Source organism: Balaenoptera physalus, assembly GCF_965194825.1.
Source record: "Balaenoptera physalus genome assembly, contig: HAP1_SCAFFOLD_1517, whole genome shotgun sequence".
Taxonomy (NCBI): Eukaryota; Metazoa; Chordata; class Mammalia; order Artiodactyla; family Balaenopteridae; genus Balaenoptera; species Balaenoptera physalus.
The window spans coordinates 28,247-47,453 of record NW_028125279.1 but is presented as its reverse complement, the minus strand read 5'-3'; the positions used below and the strand labels follow the sequence as shown (position 1 = coordinate 47,453).

Genomic DNA, 19,207 nt, shown 5'->3' with positions numbered 1-19,207 from the left:
AGTTGGATTCCTATGCCCACCAAAGTTTGAGAAACACTGCTTTATATCACTACTATAAACAGATATTTCACTGTCTCTAAGTCGTTAGCACATATTATTCTATTTTATTCTAACTTTCTTCACATTTTCACAAAATATTATCTCTAAACTTGGGATGCATCTTATAATCAATGAAAGGAGTACTGTAATGAGCAGGGTGTTTTCCTTTATTAGTGGGACACAAAATAGGTTATCTTACAATCAATGGCATCTTACATTTTGCTAAAATAAGGTAATAGACTTTAATATAACTATTAAAATTAAGAAATAGTTGCCTAAAATCATTTTGTATTTGACCATTGGGACTATGCCATGGTTTTGGAAAGAGTGGCTTTATAAAAGCAAAATAATGCTCCCAAACATCACTGTGTTTGAGGCCCTTGAGAACAATTCAGTTTCCTCAGTCCCAACCACAGAGATTCTGTTGCAGATGATTTTGATGTGGATCAACTTTCAAAACTTTGGGTAGCAGGCTGAACACTAAGTCAAGCTAAATGACATCAGATCATACACTTGCAGCCTGATGAGATTCCCTCACACTATAGTGCAACCATTCTCAAACTTTGGCCCATGGATCCTTGGAGATTCCTAAGAACTTTTCAAGAGGTACATGAGGTCAAAACAATTTTCATAATACCCAGATGCCATGTGCTTTCTTCACTGTGTTGACTTAATCATGCAAAAGCAAGGATGGATACACGATCTGACACTTTATTACAAATCAAGACATGGCACCAAGCTGTACTAATAGTCATAGTATTCTTCACAGCCATACACTGACAGTGAAAAAGAATTTTTTTGAATTTAAAAAGCCAGCTTCAGGACTTCCCTGGTGGCACAGTGGCTAAGAATCCGCCTGCCAATGCAGGGGACACAGGTTCGAACCGTGGTCCGGGAAGATCCCACATGCTGCGGAGCAACTAAGCCCGTGAGCCACAACCACTGAGCCCGTGTGCCACAACTACCGAAGCCCGCATGCCTAGAGCCCATGCTCCGCAACAAGTGAAGCAACCGCAATTAGAAGCCCACGCTCCGCAACGAAGAGTAGCACTCGCCGCAACTAGAGAAAGCCTGCACGCGCAACAAAGACCCAACGCAGCCAAAAATAAATATAAATAAATAAATAAATAATTTTTTAAAAAGCCAGCTTCATTGAAAAATGCCCTAAGATTTGCAGCAATGGAAAGTTTTAATTTGACTACATCTCAAATTTATCCACATCTTTATAATATTCTACATGATCAAACAGGAAGTTCATGAAAAGCACTCCTTTTGCACACTGGACTTTGACATTTGTCTCAAGGAAAAACACATGTGCAGTTGTCTGAGTTGCAAGATGAACCAGCCACTTGATTCATGAAGCACCATTTTTACTTGAAAGAATGACTAGCAGACAAACTATTGTTTCTCAGACTTGTATATCTGGCACACAGTTTCTCAAAAAGCAGTGAAGTGTGTTTATCCTTTCAAGGAAAACTACTGACAGTATTTTTTACTAATGATATAGTTGAGTTTTCAAGCAAAAATTAAAACTTTGGAAGACTTGTATCTACTATCATTAGCTTGACAACGTCCTAATATTTTAATTTTCTAATGAGATCAGTACTGATATTAATGATTGTGATATTTTATACTGTATAATGAAACGTGCCAATATTTGGAAGTTCTGTATAATTCAGTGAACAATATTTTCCAAATGATCAATGTATGATGTTTACACATGGGTAAAAGTTTCATTCAAAGTTCAGCACAGACCAACAGATCATAATGTTTGTTGATATGGTTTCAGATTCCACATTGCAACTAGCCTTTAAGGAACTACCACAGAAACTAGCACGTGTCAAGTTTTGGTATAGTATCTAAAAAGAATTTCCACAATTATGTGCAAGGGCAATTAAAATACTCTTTCCTTTTCCAAATTATATATCTGTGAAAGATTTTCTATATCTACTTTAACCAAAAAACAAAAAACAAAAAAACAAAAAACCATACAGCAACAGACAGAATACAGAAGCAAGCATGAAAACCCATCCATCTTCTACTCAGCAGACATTAAAGTGAGTTGCAAAAATGAAAAACAAAAGTACTCTTGCCACTAATTTTTTTGTTTTGGAAAAGATAGTCATTTTCATAAAAATATGTCATTAATGTTAACATGCAATGAATTTGATAGGAACTTTAAATGAATTAGATTTTCTCAATTTTGACTTCTAATACCATAAATATTGGTAGATATGACCTGCAAAACCCAAACTCACTGGGTTCTCAATGGTTTTTAAGAGTGTGAAGGGGTTCTGAGAAAACAAAGCTTGAGAACTGCTGCTGTCGTAAAACTCACTTAAGCCACAGAAGTAGGGACTATCTTCACAGATGAGGAAACAATATGGATGAATTCTTCCTCTCCATCAGGCAGTAACTGAGAAAATTTAAACTGCATGAAGCCTGCAAGCCAGAGGTCCTCTTTGCGGTGCTATATTGAGTTCCAATCTCTTAACTATGAAAACTTAACCACGAGCACACAGATGGTTCAGCAGACCCGCTGGCCAAAGTAACATCGAAATGCAACTTATCCTGAATAAGATCCAGAGGGAAGCAGTTGCTCCTCTTTCTGTAGGACTAGATCCCCCCAGAATCTCAAGGAGGGATATTGAAACAACAGTCAGTTACCAATGAAGAGTAATTTCATAAAGTGTAACATTGAGGGTGGGGGAAGTTCCAAGAGACAACCATAAAATGTTCAATTTTCCCACTTTTAATAGGACACATAAAAGGCTTTATTCAAAACATATGAACTCTTTCTTAAGAGAGATATGGGGATACATGTGTGTAATTGAACTCCATTTTATGGTCACTTACAGAAGAATGTATGGAAAAGAAAAAGCAGAGAAAGAAAGGGAGAAGGGGAAGAGTTGTGGGGAAAAGAAGTAGAGGGTCAGGAAGGATAGGGGAAGAGGTCCAGAGGGAACAGGAAAAGCAAATGCAGATGAGGAAAAGGAACCAGAAAAGTCACACAACCTGCAGGGGCCTTAGAAATGAGCTAGGCTTGCTTCTTCATTTTAAGTGAAATTAGTGGCCCAAAGAAGTTAAGTGGTTTGACCAAGTTCAGTGCCGGGACTTTAAGCCAAATTTTCTAGCTTCTAAGCAAGGAAAACACATAAAGAGAAGGTCTGTGAAAGGGGATGGTTTGGAAAGAAGTGACGGGGGGTATGAGCGGGAGGGTGGACAGAGAGAGAGAGGCAGAAAGATACATAAACACACCATACACGCACATGCACACACACACACACGCTGAGCAGTGAGTTCTAAAGCAGATATTTAATTAAACACTGTTTGTCACACCCCGACACTGCTACACATAACTAAAGTTTGGAAACCCCTGCCTTAAGCCCAGTACTTCTCAACTCTACTATGCCTAGAAATCACCTGGAGATCTTGTTAAAGTGCAGATTCTGGTTTTGTAATGCGGGGTGGTTCTGAGATTCTGAATGTCTAACAACTCCTCGGTGATGCTGATGCAACATGTTCAAGGACCACTCTTGGAGTCAGAAGGCCCTACACCAGCAGTTCTCAGAGTGTGGTCCCTGGACCACAATGATGAATTCACCATCAGCTGATGAATACACCACCAGCATTGCCTAAGAACTTGCTAGAAATGCATATTCTCAGGCCCCATCCCATACCTACTGAATCAGAAGCTCTGGGGGTGAGGCCCAGAAATCTGTGTTTTAACAAGCTCTCCAGGTAATTCTGGTGCATGTTAAATTTTGGAACCATTGCACTAGGCCATAATGTCTCCTATCACCTTGTTGCCTGTAATTGGCTAAACAAGTGTGGCAGTACTTTATGTTCAAGTCATTACTTTTCACTGGGCTATCTGAACTTTCTACTAGGAATTATCAACATTCCAGTAATTCTTTTCAGACACCCTTAAGATTTGGGAATGACACCGAGATCATGAGGCTCAAATGTGATGTGTAATTAAGGAAGTATTTTCTGAGGCCTCCTTTATTAGGCTCAGCTTGGCTTCCTCTAATTGGTTTAGACTTCCACACCTGGAGCTGGACTAAGAGATGTCCCCTCAAACTTTTTTCTTGGAGTAAAATATCTCCTTTAGCTCACCCCCACTTGCCCAATCTAGGCCCCTATACCAGGTCCTGGATTCCTCAGAACGTAAGTTAATCCCAGGAACTTTTGAATCTGGCCCCCTGTCTGAATGGAAATAACAGGATGGAGTTTCCCAAAGCTCCAGACTCAGCAGCCCTGGTCTTCCCAGCCCCTGCAGTCATGAGCTCTGATGCAGAGATGGCCATTTTTGGAGAAGCAGCTCCCTACCTGTGGAAATCAGAGAAGGAGAGAATCGAGGCTCAAAATCGCCCATTTGATTCTAAGAAAGCTTGCTTTGCAGTGGATGATAAGGAATTTTATGTGAAAGGTATGATCCAGAGCAAGGAAAATGACAAAGTCACTGTCGAGACCCTCGACAACCGGGTAAGTGTTGATCTCAGATGTCCTTGCTAACATGGGCATCCCCCTTTGCCTTTGGAGTAGAATAGTAGAAATTGCATGCTGGCCCATAGGAATCTGAAGATAGAACAAGACTCACATTGATCTACTCTGAGTGAAGTCGCAGGTAAAAACTGCCATGGCACATACCTTTCCTCTGGCTCTTTCCTTCGAGGACTTGGGCTTTGAGAGTTTTTATGATGTTTGCTTTGGAGAAAGGGGAAGGTGGTGGTGGAAGAGTTTGGACTGTTTAAGGGAGAGATTGATACAGATTGCTGCTGGATGGGCGAATATACCAAATAGAACTCTCTAGGCTGCAGAGTGACTTACAGAGGGAGCTCCAGAGGCAATGCCTAATTTAATGCAGAGAATTACAGAGCACCATTCAATTCAATCCTTACTGAACACGCACCATGTCTAGGTCACAGTGCCTATCACTCTGCAAATATGAGCAAATCTCAGTCCCGCTTCCCCAAAGTTTATCATCTAGTGTAGGAATCAAGAGTACATGGTGGGTATGGGGACTTCCCTGGTGGCACAGAGGTTAAGAATCCGCCTGCCGATGCAGGGGACACGGGGTCAATCCCCGGTCCCAGAAGATCCCACATGCCGCGGAGCAACTAAGCCCGTGTGCCACAACTACTGAGCCTGCACTCTAGAGCCCGTGAGCCACAACTACTCAGCCCGTGCGCCACAACTACTGAAGCCCGTGTGCCTAGAGCCTGTGCTCTGCAACAAGAGAAGCCATGACAATAAGAAGACCGTGCACCGCAACGAAGAGTAACCCCCACTCGCCACAACTAGAGAAAAGCCCGTGTGCAGTAAGGAAGAACCAACGCAGCCAAAAATAAATAAATAAAATAATTTTTTAAAAAAAGAGTACATGGTAGGTATGAATCGCAGTTCACAAATTCAAGCATACAAGACAGATGATGATGACGATGATGATGATGATGATTGTTATTATTAAACTTAACCTCTGGTGTCAGCCTCTTTTCACAGGGCCGGAAATAAATTTTCTGGAGTTACTATTGGGGTCCCCTCCCCAGAGCCATGCCACATTTTCAGTAATACCACATGGGGTGTCACTGCCCCCCTGAAGGATTGCTAAGAAACAAGCCCCAGTTTCTTTGTTTTTTTTTTTTTTTGGAAAAGATTTTTTTATCCAGTGTTTAAGTAAGATTAAAAACTACAAGATTTTGCTTGCAGCTGATGAGCAAGAAGAGAAAAGTTAAACCCAAATTATCATCTGATTGGCTAGTTAAAACGCTCTGACTCAAGATCAAATTATTCAGTGACACACCAGTTACTTTGTGTGGGCTGAGGAGTTCTGGAGCAAAACAGCCCTAAACAAAACATATCATCTGAGAGCACAGGGCTAATGGGCATATGAAATACTAAACAAGAAAGCTGATAAAGAGAGGCTGTCGCAGACCTTTTGCTATTTTAGGCTTCTAGCAGTTGGTTACCATATACAAGGACCTAGCAGCCAGTTATTTTATCTCTTGACTTATCTGAGGTTAAACAACTTTAAGCCACTAAGCAGGAATAAAGAGACACTTTGTAGATGAGTTGGAAAACATAAAGCAGTCCCACTTCTCCAGTAGAATTTTAGTTGAATTAAATCATAAGAGAAACAATGATTACTGCACATATTGTCCTTGTCACACTGCATCTGTTGAGTAGAATTTCCATTCCAAGTGTTGTTTTCATCTTCACCATCGTCTTGAGTCCTCAATCTGTATATCTTGCCCTCCTTTTTAAAGTCTTCCCCCCGTTTCTCCAGCACTCTTTTTCTGACTGGTTCCCTTTTTTCTGAGTTGCTAGAGGATGCAAGGTTTGAGGATTCCAATGATGCTGCTCTCACTGAGGTCTGTGCAGGAGGAGGATTACCAAATAAGAAGTTGCTAATCAATCTCCAGATGGCAAAGAATGGGTAAAGTACTGTCCCCAAGAATGTCCAAAAGTCGCCACTGGAAGAATGTACCATGGATGTAGTTGGTCTTCCTGCTGGCAACAGTACCACTGAAGCACTTGGGGCAAGTTCCAAATCCAGTAATTTCTTTTTATAATCTTCTTTGGTAAATTCCCTCCTGGGAAACATTGTTGCTAATGAAAAATTACCGTAAGTGTTGCCAACAGTCTGTGCAGCAAACTGCCTTGCTTCTTCTAGAGGAGCATCAGAAGGGAACTGATTTGTGAAGGAAGAACCATCAGGAAGACGGAATTGAATTCTCACAACACTGCTTCTTTCTGTTGTGGAAGAGTCTCTCTTGACTTCCATTTCTGCCTGTTTGGCCAGCAGGGCAGCAGCTTTAGCAGCTTCTACTTCTTCCTTTGTCTTTGCAAAACGAGCAGCTCTCTCTGCACGGTCCAGTGCAATCTTCTGTTTTATACGCTCTCGAGCTGCCCTATCTTCTGCCTTTTCTCTGTTCCTTTCCTCTAACACTCTTTTTGTTAATTCTTCTTCTTGCTTTCTTTTATAATCCAACATTTCTTTTCCAGTTTTCCTCCTCTCAATTTCCTCCTTAATCTCTCTCTGTTCTTCCTCTTTCCTTTTCTCTTCTCTCTTTTCTTCAAGTTGTTTGGTTATTCTTTCCACTCTGGCGGTGAGCTCCTCTGTAGGTCTCTGATTTGAACATCCACCAGGCTCTGGAGACACAGTGGCCTGGCCTGAAATTTCTCCTCCTGTTGCAGAATCTGACTTTGTATCAGAAGTGGGTGGTGTCTCACAGAGCTCTACATTTCTGGACTGACAGTTTTCAGAAGTGTTGTTCTGATCAAATGAGGTGGATGGAGTAGAGACTGAACTTTCTCACTGGCCACTATTTGCCACTGATATTTCACCTTTTAGCGAGTGCATCTGCCGGACTTTGTGGATTCTGGTAACAAGTTCATCTGCAGGAACATTTCCTGCTATTACTTCCAAGGGAATTCCACTGTCTCCAATAAAGAAACTGGATGGAACACACACTACAGGATAGATCTGTGAAAACTGTAGGCAGGCTTCACTTTTGGTATCGATTTTCACAGCAACAAAACTGTTTGAAGAGGCTTCTGTCACTTTCTCATCTTCCCAACTTGCAGCCATCTGTGTAGCCTGTTCATCCTCACCTGCCACGAACACCACGAAGACCGCGCCGCTCCTCTTGGCCGACGCTATGGTGGCCGGAATGGCGCCCTGGAACCACAGCATCGTTGCCCTCGGGCACAGGCACTCGCTCGGCGTGTTGCCGCCTCGGTGCCGGAGCTGGCCCCGCTCTCTCCGTCTTTGGGCCCCCGCGGCCCGCCTCCGGCTCCGCACCGGCGCGCAGGCCCGTCAGCGGCTCCCAGGACGCGTGCAAGCGAGCAGGCCGAGGCGCGCCCCGCGACGCATGACGCCACGCGTCGCCGTTGGCAGCGCGCCCCCATCCTTTGTCTCGTTGGCAAGTCGGTGCGTGCGGGAGCCCGGGAGACCGCAGGCCCTGCAGTCCCGGAAGTGGAAGGAGCTCCCCAGTTTCTGAACCTTCAGGACACACAGATTTTTTCCATCTCCCTTATGCTATTTTGGATGTCCCTCTCTCTCTAGTTTAGGGTGGTGGGGCAGAAGGGCTTCCTTTCCTCAAGAGATTTGGTCTATATCAACAAATCTCCTCCCTTTTATCTTTTCGGTAAAACCCTCAAAGCTCTTCTGAGGATTCGGGCTTTTGGAAAACAAACGCTAGAAAGGCTTACAGGCTCTCTCGCTTTTATGCCCTATTTTCTACCTTTCCTGAGTAATGGAGTGCCAGTTGTATGCTTAAAGGGGAGGGAAAACAGAGAGGGGAAAATTAGGTAATAGTCTCAAAATACTGTTCAGGCATGGACCATGCTTCAAGTCCAAATGTTTTAACTATTAGGGCAGTGGTGCAAGGAATTCTGGAAGCCTTGAAAAGACAGGGGAGAGCAGAAACAGGTCATGGAAGAGGTGGCACTTCAGAAGAGCTTTGAAGGTTGCTAGATGTAATTTCAATGTAGATATATTCCAGACAAAGGGACCCACATGAGCAGAGGTATTGAGGTGGAGATTTACAGAACACACTGGAAGAGTTTTTTCCAATCTTCCAAGCTTGATCTCATTGCAGCACTCATAGCAAATGGGGTAAACAGAGGCAAGCTGCTGTGGCCTTGGCCATCCTGAGTTCCACCTGGCCACCCTGAGGCTGAAGGGCTCTATAACTTTGCACACCTGTAACCCTCTTCTGGCACACAGAATGGCATGCTGACTTGGGGGCATCAGACCAGAATTGGTTATACAGTTTGACCAGTCTTCGATTTATCAAGAACAGTTATTTACGGATCATCTCTGGGCACAGAAATGATCCATAAAGTTAACCACGGTAATGGGGTAATCTCACCACAATATCTCACCATTTTCACCCCACTGGTAGGTCACCACATCGGCTCTCCCACTCATCATGTGATTTTTCCTCTCAATATCCAGACACTCACTCTGAACAGTGACCAAGTCTTCCCCATGAACCCTCCCAAATTTGACAAGATCGAGGACATGGCCATGATGACCCACCTACACGAGCCAGGAGTGCTGTACAACCTCAAAGAGCGTTACGCAGCCTGGATGATCTACGTGAGTACCCTTCAACCTCTCTTTATTCCATTTCCTTCTCTTAGTAAAGTCAAGATCCATAGGTTGAATTTTCTGATTTTCTCAGACCTACTCAGGCCTCTTCTGTGTCACCGTCAACCCCTACCAGTGGCTGCCGGTGTACAACCCTGAGGTGGTGATGGCCTACAGAGGCAAAAAGCACCAGGAGGCCCCGCCCCACATCTTCTCCATCTCTGACAATGCCTATCAGTTCATGTTGACTGGTGAGTAATTTCTTTAATCCATATTTTAAAAAATAGTTTTAGTGAAGTATTCAAGTCCTTTAACTGCACTGGTTCTTAGGTAATTACTCGAGCCCTTCACAGGCTTTGGTCATCCAAACGGTGCAATGACCAAAGTGACCTCAGTAGATTCAGAGGATGTCAGGATGGAAAGCCAGGGGCGCAGTATCTTCCATTACCAGTCACGGTTCTTAAGCCAGAGCTTGGGACTGAAGCCACACTAAGTACATGCTTCTCTGGGGGTGGATGTGAAGCACAAGGAGATGCGCTGCCCCCACCTCCAAAGAAACCCCCAACAGTAACACACTTGGAAGAGAGACTATATTAGTAGCCACTTAGGAATGCAAAGTTGGAGAAATGGGCACAGCAACTTCCCTTCACCTGTTTTCTCAGGTTCCCTCTTTCTCCTCCTTAAATTTCCAAAATAGCAGATGAAATAGCAGAGATGTGGTAATACTGTCACCCTTGTCATGCCTAACATCACTTCGGTCTGTTCAACTTTCACCTGATTTGACTTGGTGCAGAGAGAAGAAGTAGAAGCAAGTATCTGAGATCTGAAGATGCTTAAAAGTCATCCAGGACAATGTGGCCCAAACTTCAGCCATTCCAATGTCACATTCGCAATCCTGGCCATTTCTGCATATTTAAAATCTTTCCTTATAGTGACTGAAGTTCCATCCATTTCAAAAAGGAAGAATAGGGAATTCCCTGGCGGTCCAATGGTTAAGACTCTGTGCTTCCACTGCAGGGGACACGGATTCGATACCTGGTCAGGGAACTAAGATCCCACATGCCACGTGGCGTGGCCAAAAATAAAAATAAAATAGGAACCGAACAAATCTGCCCTTTGATCTGGAGGAAAACTATTTTTTAAAAAAAGGAAGAATAATATCACTATTAGTATTAGTTTCTTAGGACTGCCGTAACCAAGTACTACACACTGGGTGGCCTAAGCAACAGAAATGCATTGTGTCACAGCTCTGGAACCTGAAAGTCTGAGATCAAGGTGTCAGCAGAGTTGGTTCCCTCTGAGGGCCGAGAGGGAGAATGTGGTCCAGGCCACTCTCCCAGCTTCCGGTGGTTTGCTGGCCAACCTTGCCATCCCTTGGCTTATAGAATCATCACCTTGATCTGCACTTTCATCTTCACACTGTGTTCTCATCTGTCTCCAAATTGCTCTTTTTATAAGGACACCAGTCATATTGGATAAGGGGCCCACCTACTCCAGTATGACCTCATCTTCACTAATTACATCTGCAATGACCCTATTTCCAAATAAGGTCACATTTTGAGGTACTGGGGGTTAGTTAGGGCCTCAACATATTAGTTTGTTGGGGGGAACACAATTCAACCTATAACACTCTTGTAAATGGAAAATCACGGTCACTGTCCACAAGTAGAAAGTAAAGGTGAAAGAAAAAGGCAATGACAACAAATCAGTGTCCATAAATTCTAATTAGAAGCTGTGGCTTCTTACAAGTTCTAAGTCTGAGACTTGCTTTCTTTGTTGAAAAGGGAGATAAGAAAGTGCTATTGAGGAGGTAAAGATCTGTGAACACGAATAACTTCCACACTGTGGGACTCACCGTTCACTTCTCATGCTGCCCACATTACACATCCAGCATTTGGGAAATTTGCACAAATTGTCTCAAAGAAGATTCGACATGCCCAAATCATTACATCACTAGTTAATGGCAAAGCCAGAACTAGAACTCATGGGCTCTGTCTACCCCCAATGTTGCCTGATTTGTATATCCTGCCTGTATGTTGTTTATTTATTCTGTCCTGCTTCCTTCTGCATTTCTAGATCGAGACAACGAGTCCATCCTCATCACGTGAGTAACCTGTGTTGTTGCCATGATGACTTGGAAGGGGCTGTCCATTCCTTCTGCTCTCCTTTAGCTCACTTACTTTTTTAAAAAAAATTATTTTATTGAAGTATACTTGATTTACAATGTTGTATTAATGTCTGCTGTACAGCAAAGTGATTCAGTTATACACATATATTCCTTTTCATATTCTTTTCCATTTTGTTTTATCACAAGGTATTGAATATAGTTCCCTGTGCAATGCAGTAGGACCTTGTTGGTTATGCATTCTATATCTAATAGTTTGCATCTACTCATCCCAAACTCTCAATCCATTTGTCCTCCATTTCCCCTTTCCTTGGTCCCCTTGGCAATTACAAGTCTGTTCTCTATGTCTGTGTATCTCACTTTATTTTATTTTATTTTACTTTATTATATTTTATTTATTTTTGGGTGCGTCGGGTCTTAGTTGCAGCACTCGGGATCTTCTGTTGGGGCGCGCGGGCTCTTTGCTGTGGTGTACAGGCTTCTCTCTAGTTGTGGCAGGCGGGTTTTCTCTTCTCTAGTTGTGACACACAGGCTCCAGAGTGCGTGGGCTCTGTAGTTGTGGCACGTGGGCACCAGAGCACGTGGGCTCTGTAGTTTGTGGCACGTGGGCTCTAATTGAGGCACGCAAGCTCAGTAGTTATGGCGTGCGGGCTCGGTTGCCCCGCGGCATGTGGGATCTTAGTACCCTGACCAGGGATTGAACCCGCGTCCCTTGCATTGCAAGGCGGGTTCTTTACCACTGGACCACCAGGGAAGTCCCTCTCACTTACTTTTAAATCAACAGTGGAGAATCCGGGGCTGGGAAGACAGTGAACACCAAGCGTGTGATCCAGTACTTTGCAGCAATTGTGGTCACTGGGGAGAAGAGGAAGGCGCAGCGGCCGGGCAAGATGCAGGTGAGCAGCTTCCTGCACCTGGAAGGCTTGCTGGAATGAGTATAACTGAAACCCCAGGTAAGCCCCAAGTGTCCGCAGGGCTTTGTGCTCAGCAGAGATGCACAGCACGAGGTCCTGCCCCAGGGGGTGTTTACGGGGCAAGGCAGGAAATGGCTCCACCTTGTGGACTCGGGCTCTAGCACCAGCTCCATCAGCAACAGCCGAGTGACCTTGAACAACTCCACATCCTCCTTTGGCTAAGGAATGGTTTAGGCCAGTGGTTCTCAAACTGGAGTGCACGTCAGAATCACCAGGAGGGTTCGTTAACAACGGATTGCTGGTCCCCAGGCCCAGAATTTCTGACTGAAATTCCTGTCTCACATTCAAAATCCTGGCATGTTGCATTTCTGTCATGTTCCCATTGTTCATGCCCTGTCCAGGGATCACACTTTGAGAACCACTGGGCTGGACAGTAGTTTCCAAACAGCTCTGAAGTCAGAAAGGCAAGCAATCATGTGGGGAAGGGGAAAAGGTAAAAACTCTGCTTTCTATAAGTGGATTTCTACGTAATAATTCTCACAAAATATTTTATGCAACTTAAACAGTTTTTTGAGAACCACTGTTTCTATCATATGGGTCACTTTCATTGCTCACAGTCTGTTTCTACTTCTGAACCCGAATATCTGTATAAATGGGTCCTGGTGCATGCAGGAACAAAGGTCTATATTTTACAATCCATAATTTATAATAAAATGTTATCAGAGAAGAAAGGCTATCTGGGAGATTGAGAGGTAGCGGGTAGGGCTCCAACCTGGAATCTGGTGTGGCCAGAAGCCACTTTGATGCTGTGCTAAGACTCCTTCTACGATGGGACCTTGAAGCCTCCTTGGGTGGGGTGGGGATGGGCCTGTGGGTACTCAGCACAACTGTACCTGCCACCAGCCTGAGCTGGGCGACATCTCTCCCTGGGACCTTCCCAGAGCATCCACACTTTTGAGTCACTGGGAAGTTACTTCGGAAGACGTCCAACGTCCTCTCTTTTCCTCTTCTCACATATTATTAGGGAACCCTGGAAGACCAGATCATCCAGGCCAACCCCCTCCTGGAGGCCTTTGGAAATGCCAAGACCGTGAGGAATGACAACTCTTTGAGATTCGTTAAGACTCAGTCCAATTGTCTATGACCCCCAGAAAGAAAACCCTCTCCTCCAATGCTGAATATGAAAAATGGCCACATAAACTAGGATATACCTGGCCTTAGTCTACCCCCAAGCGCTTCAGATCAAGCTGCCCAACCGCGATATTCAGATAACCCTTCAAAGAACATTTTGTCTTATTCCCAGCTGAAGGAAGATTTAGCTGTCCTTCCCTAACTAATCAGCATCACCTCAGAGCCTCCTGAAGTCACAAGGATTCAAGATTCAAATTCCACAAGTACAAAATGACTTCTCTATGCTAAAATTGGTCTCTTCAGGTGGAAGCATTTTAAAATACATAAGTCCATTGAACAGTATCCACTGACTTATTAGCCATGAAAACCTTAGTGTGAAGTTAGTTAGCAGATCTGACCTTCTCCAAGTCAGGAGGTGCTGGGAGGAGGGAAAACCTGGTGGAGGCAGCAGAGCTCAAAAATTGGGAAGAAGTTGATACGGAAGATATTGAAGGATATGTCCCATCCTTCAGTGTTTCACTTAGGATTAGCTCAACCAAAGAGGCATTTACTTCCGACACTGGCAAATAAACAAGTATCCAGTCTCCTATCTAATTTCACTGGCCAGTAGAGCAAGTACCCAGAGGCACTTGCATTCAGCAGCTAGAACTCCTGAAGAGCGAACACATAATTCACATAAACCTACACTGGTCCTTCATTAACTCTTCTTAGGCTTCATTCAGAGAATACTGAGAATACTACTGAGGATGTACTACATTCCAGGGTCTGTGGGTGAACAAGCAAGGCAATATTTTTGCCCTCCAATTGGCTCACAGAGTGGTAGCGACCAGTTAAGCTGATGATGTAAGAAGGGAGTATACACACACACATATATACTATATATACTTTCACTCCTCACTCCCCAAGATTGGGGGAACCCAAGTGCTGTGTGGGTCTTTGGGGAGCCAGGAGGCCTGGCCTGGGAGCTAGGTTTGCATGTAGTAAGTAGTAAGGAAAACTGAGGCAAGAAATCTCAGAAGTAACATCCAGAGGCACAAAAGAAGTCAGATAGTCCAACCAGGTTATCAGTTCAAAGGTGTTACAAAGAGTTTGAGCAGGATAAAGACCAAGGAGACAGTCAGGTGTGAGGTGGTCCCAAACAGAGACTTGAGAGGGAGCCTGCAGGCATCCCCAGAGCTGTGGGAACAGGGCCAGGTGCTTTGGGCAGAGCTACCTGAGTCTTGGCTGAGCCGGCGTGGGGACCAGATGCCAAGCAAACAGAGAGGAGGAAGGTCCTCATGCTTCTGGCATCACCTCCTCCGTGAGCCTACACAGCCCACCCATCCTCAGTAGTACCTAACAGAAGCTGGCTACAGTACCATAGAAAGAAAATAACTGTGTTTTTCAATCTGTCTTTGGACAGGGGACGTTCATTCGCATTCACTTTGGAGCCACAGGAAAGCTGGTGTCAACGGACATTGAAACCTGTGAGTCCAAACACTCTATCTGGCACCTTGGATTTGGCCACAGAGGCATCTCCTGGGGACCCTAAAATCACATCGTTTTTTGTTATCTTAGATCTCTTAGAAAAATCCAGGGTGACATTTCAGTTATCCCGTGAGAGAGGCTATCATATTTTTTACCAAATCATGTCAAACAAGAAGCCGGAACTTATGGGTAAGTTCCTTGGTTATCATTCTCATCTTCCAAATCGATCACATTGGAAAAAAACTCAGAGTCAGTTGTGCATAAGATGCTAAAGGAATCCTTCTGCTTCACAGACCTGCTTCCCATTTCAACCAACCCCTTTGACTTCCCCTTTGTGAGCCAAGAAGAGGTCACCGTGGCCAGTATTGATGACAGTGAGGAATTGTTGGCCACTGATGTAAGTATTTTGTGTGTTTATTTACTTAAGTAAGGAATTGTTGAATTTATGAACTGAGAGGTACCCATGATCTCAGGAGGAAGCTGGGATGCAGAGATGCTCAGTGATTAGACCCAAGAGCTCAGAGAATTAGTACAGATCACAACCCTCCCCAACTTGGTTCCATTTCAGAAGATTCCAGGAAATGGGAATATAGAAAGTTCTCCAAAATAGGCCTTCAGTTCCATTCTCTAGCTTTTTAGAGTAAATGTTTGCATGGATAAGGTCTTTAAAGTTTTTGTTGGAAGTTTTCAGGGTACAAAACCATCTACATGGTTCTTTTAAGAAAATCTAGAAAATACAGAAAAGTCTAAAGCAGGAGAAAAACAGTCCCGCTCTGCAGCAGCCGTTCCATTCCTCCGGCTACCTGCCACCTCAGGCTCACAGTAGGCACCCACCTCCTCAACACACCTGTCAAGCCTCTGGCCTTTAGCTTTGGGGAGTATCTACAGGGTCAGTAACCATAATATTAACTAAGTGCATTGAGCACTCACGCATGCTAGGAACTGAGAAAACAGATTTGCCTCAACAAAACCTCTGGGAACAGCACCATTGCTACCCCCGATTCATAAAGGTAGAAGCTGAGTCTTAGGAAAAAAACACACTATTTGCACGAAGACAGTTTGTAAACGAAAGTCTGAACCCAGATCTGCCCAACCCCAGAATTTGCATTTTTAACCCTAACCCTAACCCTAACCCTAAACCCTAACCCTAAACCCTAAACCCTAACCCTAACCCTAATTGTCTAACCCTAACCCTAACCCTACCTTAATTGTCTAACCCTAACCCTAACCCTACCCTAACCCTAACCCCTAACCCTACCCCTCAACCCTAACCCTAACCCTAAACCCTAAACCCTAACCCTAAACCCTAAACCCTAACCCTAAACCCTAACCCTAAACCCTAACCCTAACCCTAAACCCTAACCCTAACCCTAACCCCCAACCCTAACCCTAAACCCTAAACCCTAACCCTAAACCCTAAACCATAACACTAACCCTAACCCTAACCCTAACGACCCTGACCCTGACCCTGACCCTGGCCCTGGCCCTGACCCTAACCCTAACCCTAACCTCATAGTGTTGCTGACCCTTCCATTGATATAATTGTATGTAATTGAACTTATTCAATAAATCTATTAAACACCTGCCCTCTGCCCAACACCCTCCCAGGTGTTGGAAATGCAATGAAAATACTCCATAAGATGCACACCTGGTGGGCACATTGTTAACAAAAGGCTTTTACATTTTCACCAGTAGTTTCTCCGTAAGGTCATCACTTGCCAATTAATGACCATGCTGTTTAGGAAGCTCATTAAAAACCCAGGAGTCACGGTTCCCGCCAGGCTCTCCCGTTCTCCCTCGGGCACTCTTCCACCCTCTCTAGGTTTCAGTTTCCAGGAACTCGAGCCTATTGAGAGAGTGAGGAAATAGCTAATCTGGTTTTTGGATGATAGACCATAAACCAGATTTAAAGAAAAATATGTCATTGCTGGTTTTCATTCAAACAGACAGGTATAATGAAGGAAGGAATCCCTCTGGCCCTCCAGGAGTTGCCTGGGAACCTAGTCTGTGAAATACTTATACATCAAGAGATGGCTCTGAGCTGGAATTCTACAAAAGAAGAGTAGAGCAACCCAGTACAGCTTTATACCCCCTCAGCCGCAGGAGGAGAATGGCTGCAGGCTACTGAAAGCCAGCAGCATTGACAAATGAACTCCCCCCAGCCTTTGCCAAACTACAGTGGTACCTCTGAGTTCTCTGTTTCCTTCTCTATTCTGACTCTTTTCTCAATAAATCCACATTTCTTAATATAGTGTCACAGTGGAAGCAAAACAGACCTTCAATTTTCAGACCTCAATTTATAAAGCAAAGGTTCTAGGGGTTTTGTTTTTAAATTAAAGGACCACATAATTTGAAAATTGTATAGGTTCTAATTCTTCAGTTCCAAGACACCAAACACACTGCATGGGGTTCCCATGGGAAGGCCCCTCTCAGCAGAAGCGCCACCGATTCCACAATGAAAGGGCAGCAAGGTGCCCTTCTCCCTTCTCTGCTGCCTGGATGGCACCCATGTTTTTCAATCCATGCCCCCTGGCAAGTTTCTAAGGTGAAATTCTGAGACCCTTCCCTTTCCCATCCCAGCAGGTGGCCAAGGGCCAGCCGGGGCTGGAGACGTACAGGAAGCAGAGCTGGGCCAGCTGGTCAGAGTGGGGTTTGGGGGTTCTCAGCAGGAGAAATCACCATGCAGGATAAATCCCTTGGCCTTGCCATAAGCCAAGGGTAAGTCTCTCAGGGCTACGGGCCCTCTCAGGTTCTCCTTGCAGAGACCTAGCGTGGGGCACTTGGCTACTTGGGAAAACCGCGTGAGAGCGAGCTTTACACCAGCAGATGTTTTGTAAAATTGGACGGGGTAGGCTCGGGCCTGTCTTGAAAGCCTCTACTCAAAGTCGAGCCCTTCCTGCGGCCGCCAGGTTATGGGGCTCCGCGACTGTGCCGAACAGCTCTGGTGTGAGTCGTGGTTCCCTCCTCCACCCACCCCCACGAGCCCCCGTCCCCTTACCTGCGGCCCGCGGCCCTCCGCTCCACGCTCGGATGCCGCTGGGGTGCCAGGGACCCACGGGAGGGGTCGTTCCCGGCCGCCGCGCGCTGGCTCCCTGGACCCGCGCCGGCTCGCCTGGGACCGACGGCGAGGACCCCCCGGGACGCCCCGCGCCAGGTGCGCTCTGGCCGGTACGCCCACTTCCGGGAGAGGCGCGCGGACCGCCGGCGCGCTCAGGTGAGCCGCAGCCAATGCTGAGCGAGACCCGCCCTGCCGGCGCCGCGTCCGCGCGGCACAGCACGGTCTCGGCACTCCGGGAACAGGCGCCTGGGGCCGGGCGTCCCCTCTCCTGCGAGCGCGAGGCAGGAAGCGGCGCCCCTGCGAGACCTCTAGCGATGCCCCAGCGCGCGGGCCCCTGCGGCGCGGAGACCGCTCCAGGCTGGACTCAGCGAGGCCAAGGCCGCCAGGACGATCACTTGCCGGGACCCGGCTCGGGCGGCGGAGCTGCAGGCCCCCGCAAACAACCCAGTTTTTTAAATGGAAAAAGTACTTGAAAGGACCCTTCTCCAGATAAGACATACAAATGGTCAACAAACACCTGAAGAGATGTTAAACATCGTTAGTCACGATGGAAACGCACATTAATACCACAACGCCATACCCCTCCACAAACACTAGAAGGCCTATAATCAAGAGAATTAACAATAACAAATTTTGGCAAAAATGTAGAGACATTGATACAGAGTTTCCCATGGGGAAAATGAATCGGTCCAGGAGATGGATGCTGAGAATATTTGTACAACAATGTGAATGTAGTCAATGCCACAGAACTGTATACTCAAAATGGCTTAAATGGTAAATGTTACTTTTAATCACAATGAAAAGAATGAATGAAGCACTGATGATACGTGTTAGAACATGGATGAACACTGAAAACATTCTAAGTCAAAGAGCTCATGCAGAAAAGGTCACCCAGATCATACTTAGCTCGTGTGTTTTAAATCCATAAAGGTTTTGAAAATGAGGGAAAGTCTCAATAATGGTTTCAGAAAAAGAAAACTGGATCAGAATGGGAAAAGACATTTCCATAGAGTTGCGGAGATGGTGAATGTTGAAGTGGGCCCGTGGATAGGATTATAAGGTGGAACCATAAAATTTCGTCTTTGGGTCTTTATGTGCTGGTTCCCTGGGAGAGGACCCCAGTATTGCATAAAACACACTGGAGTAGTTTATGTGAGGTGGTGTGTTTTGTACTGCTACTTATAGTTTTTTTATACACTTGAAATTACTGGGGAGTACATTACTTTTCAAAAGAACCAGGTCAAAACCATGCCCAAAAAAAGCAGAGAAGACATCAAACTTCATAATAGAGGCCAAGCCTTAACCAGATGCGGTTCACCTAAAGTGGTGACGCTCATCATTCTTGTAGGGTCCACGCGTTATTAACAGGCACC

General features: G+C 45.1%; 1 pseudogene across 1 annotated transcript; it reads right to left on the bottom strand.

Annotated features, from left to right (window-relative positions):
• Positions 1 to 5,365: 5,365 nt before the first annotated feature.
• On the bottom strand, positions 5,366 to 7,738 carry LOC309653940 (UBX domain-containing protein 4 pseudogene; annotated as a pseudogene). Its single transcript has one exon. The product of its transcript is annotated as a UBX domain-containing protein 4 pseudogene (transcript).
• Positions 7,739 to 19,207: the final 11,469 nt, after the last annotated feature.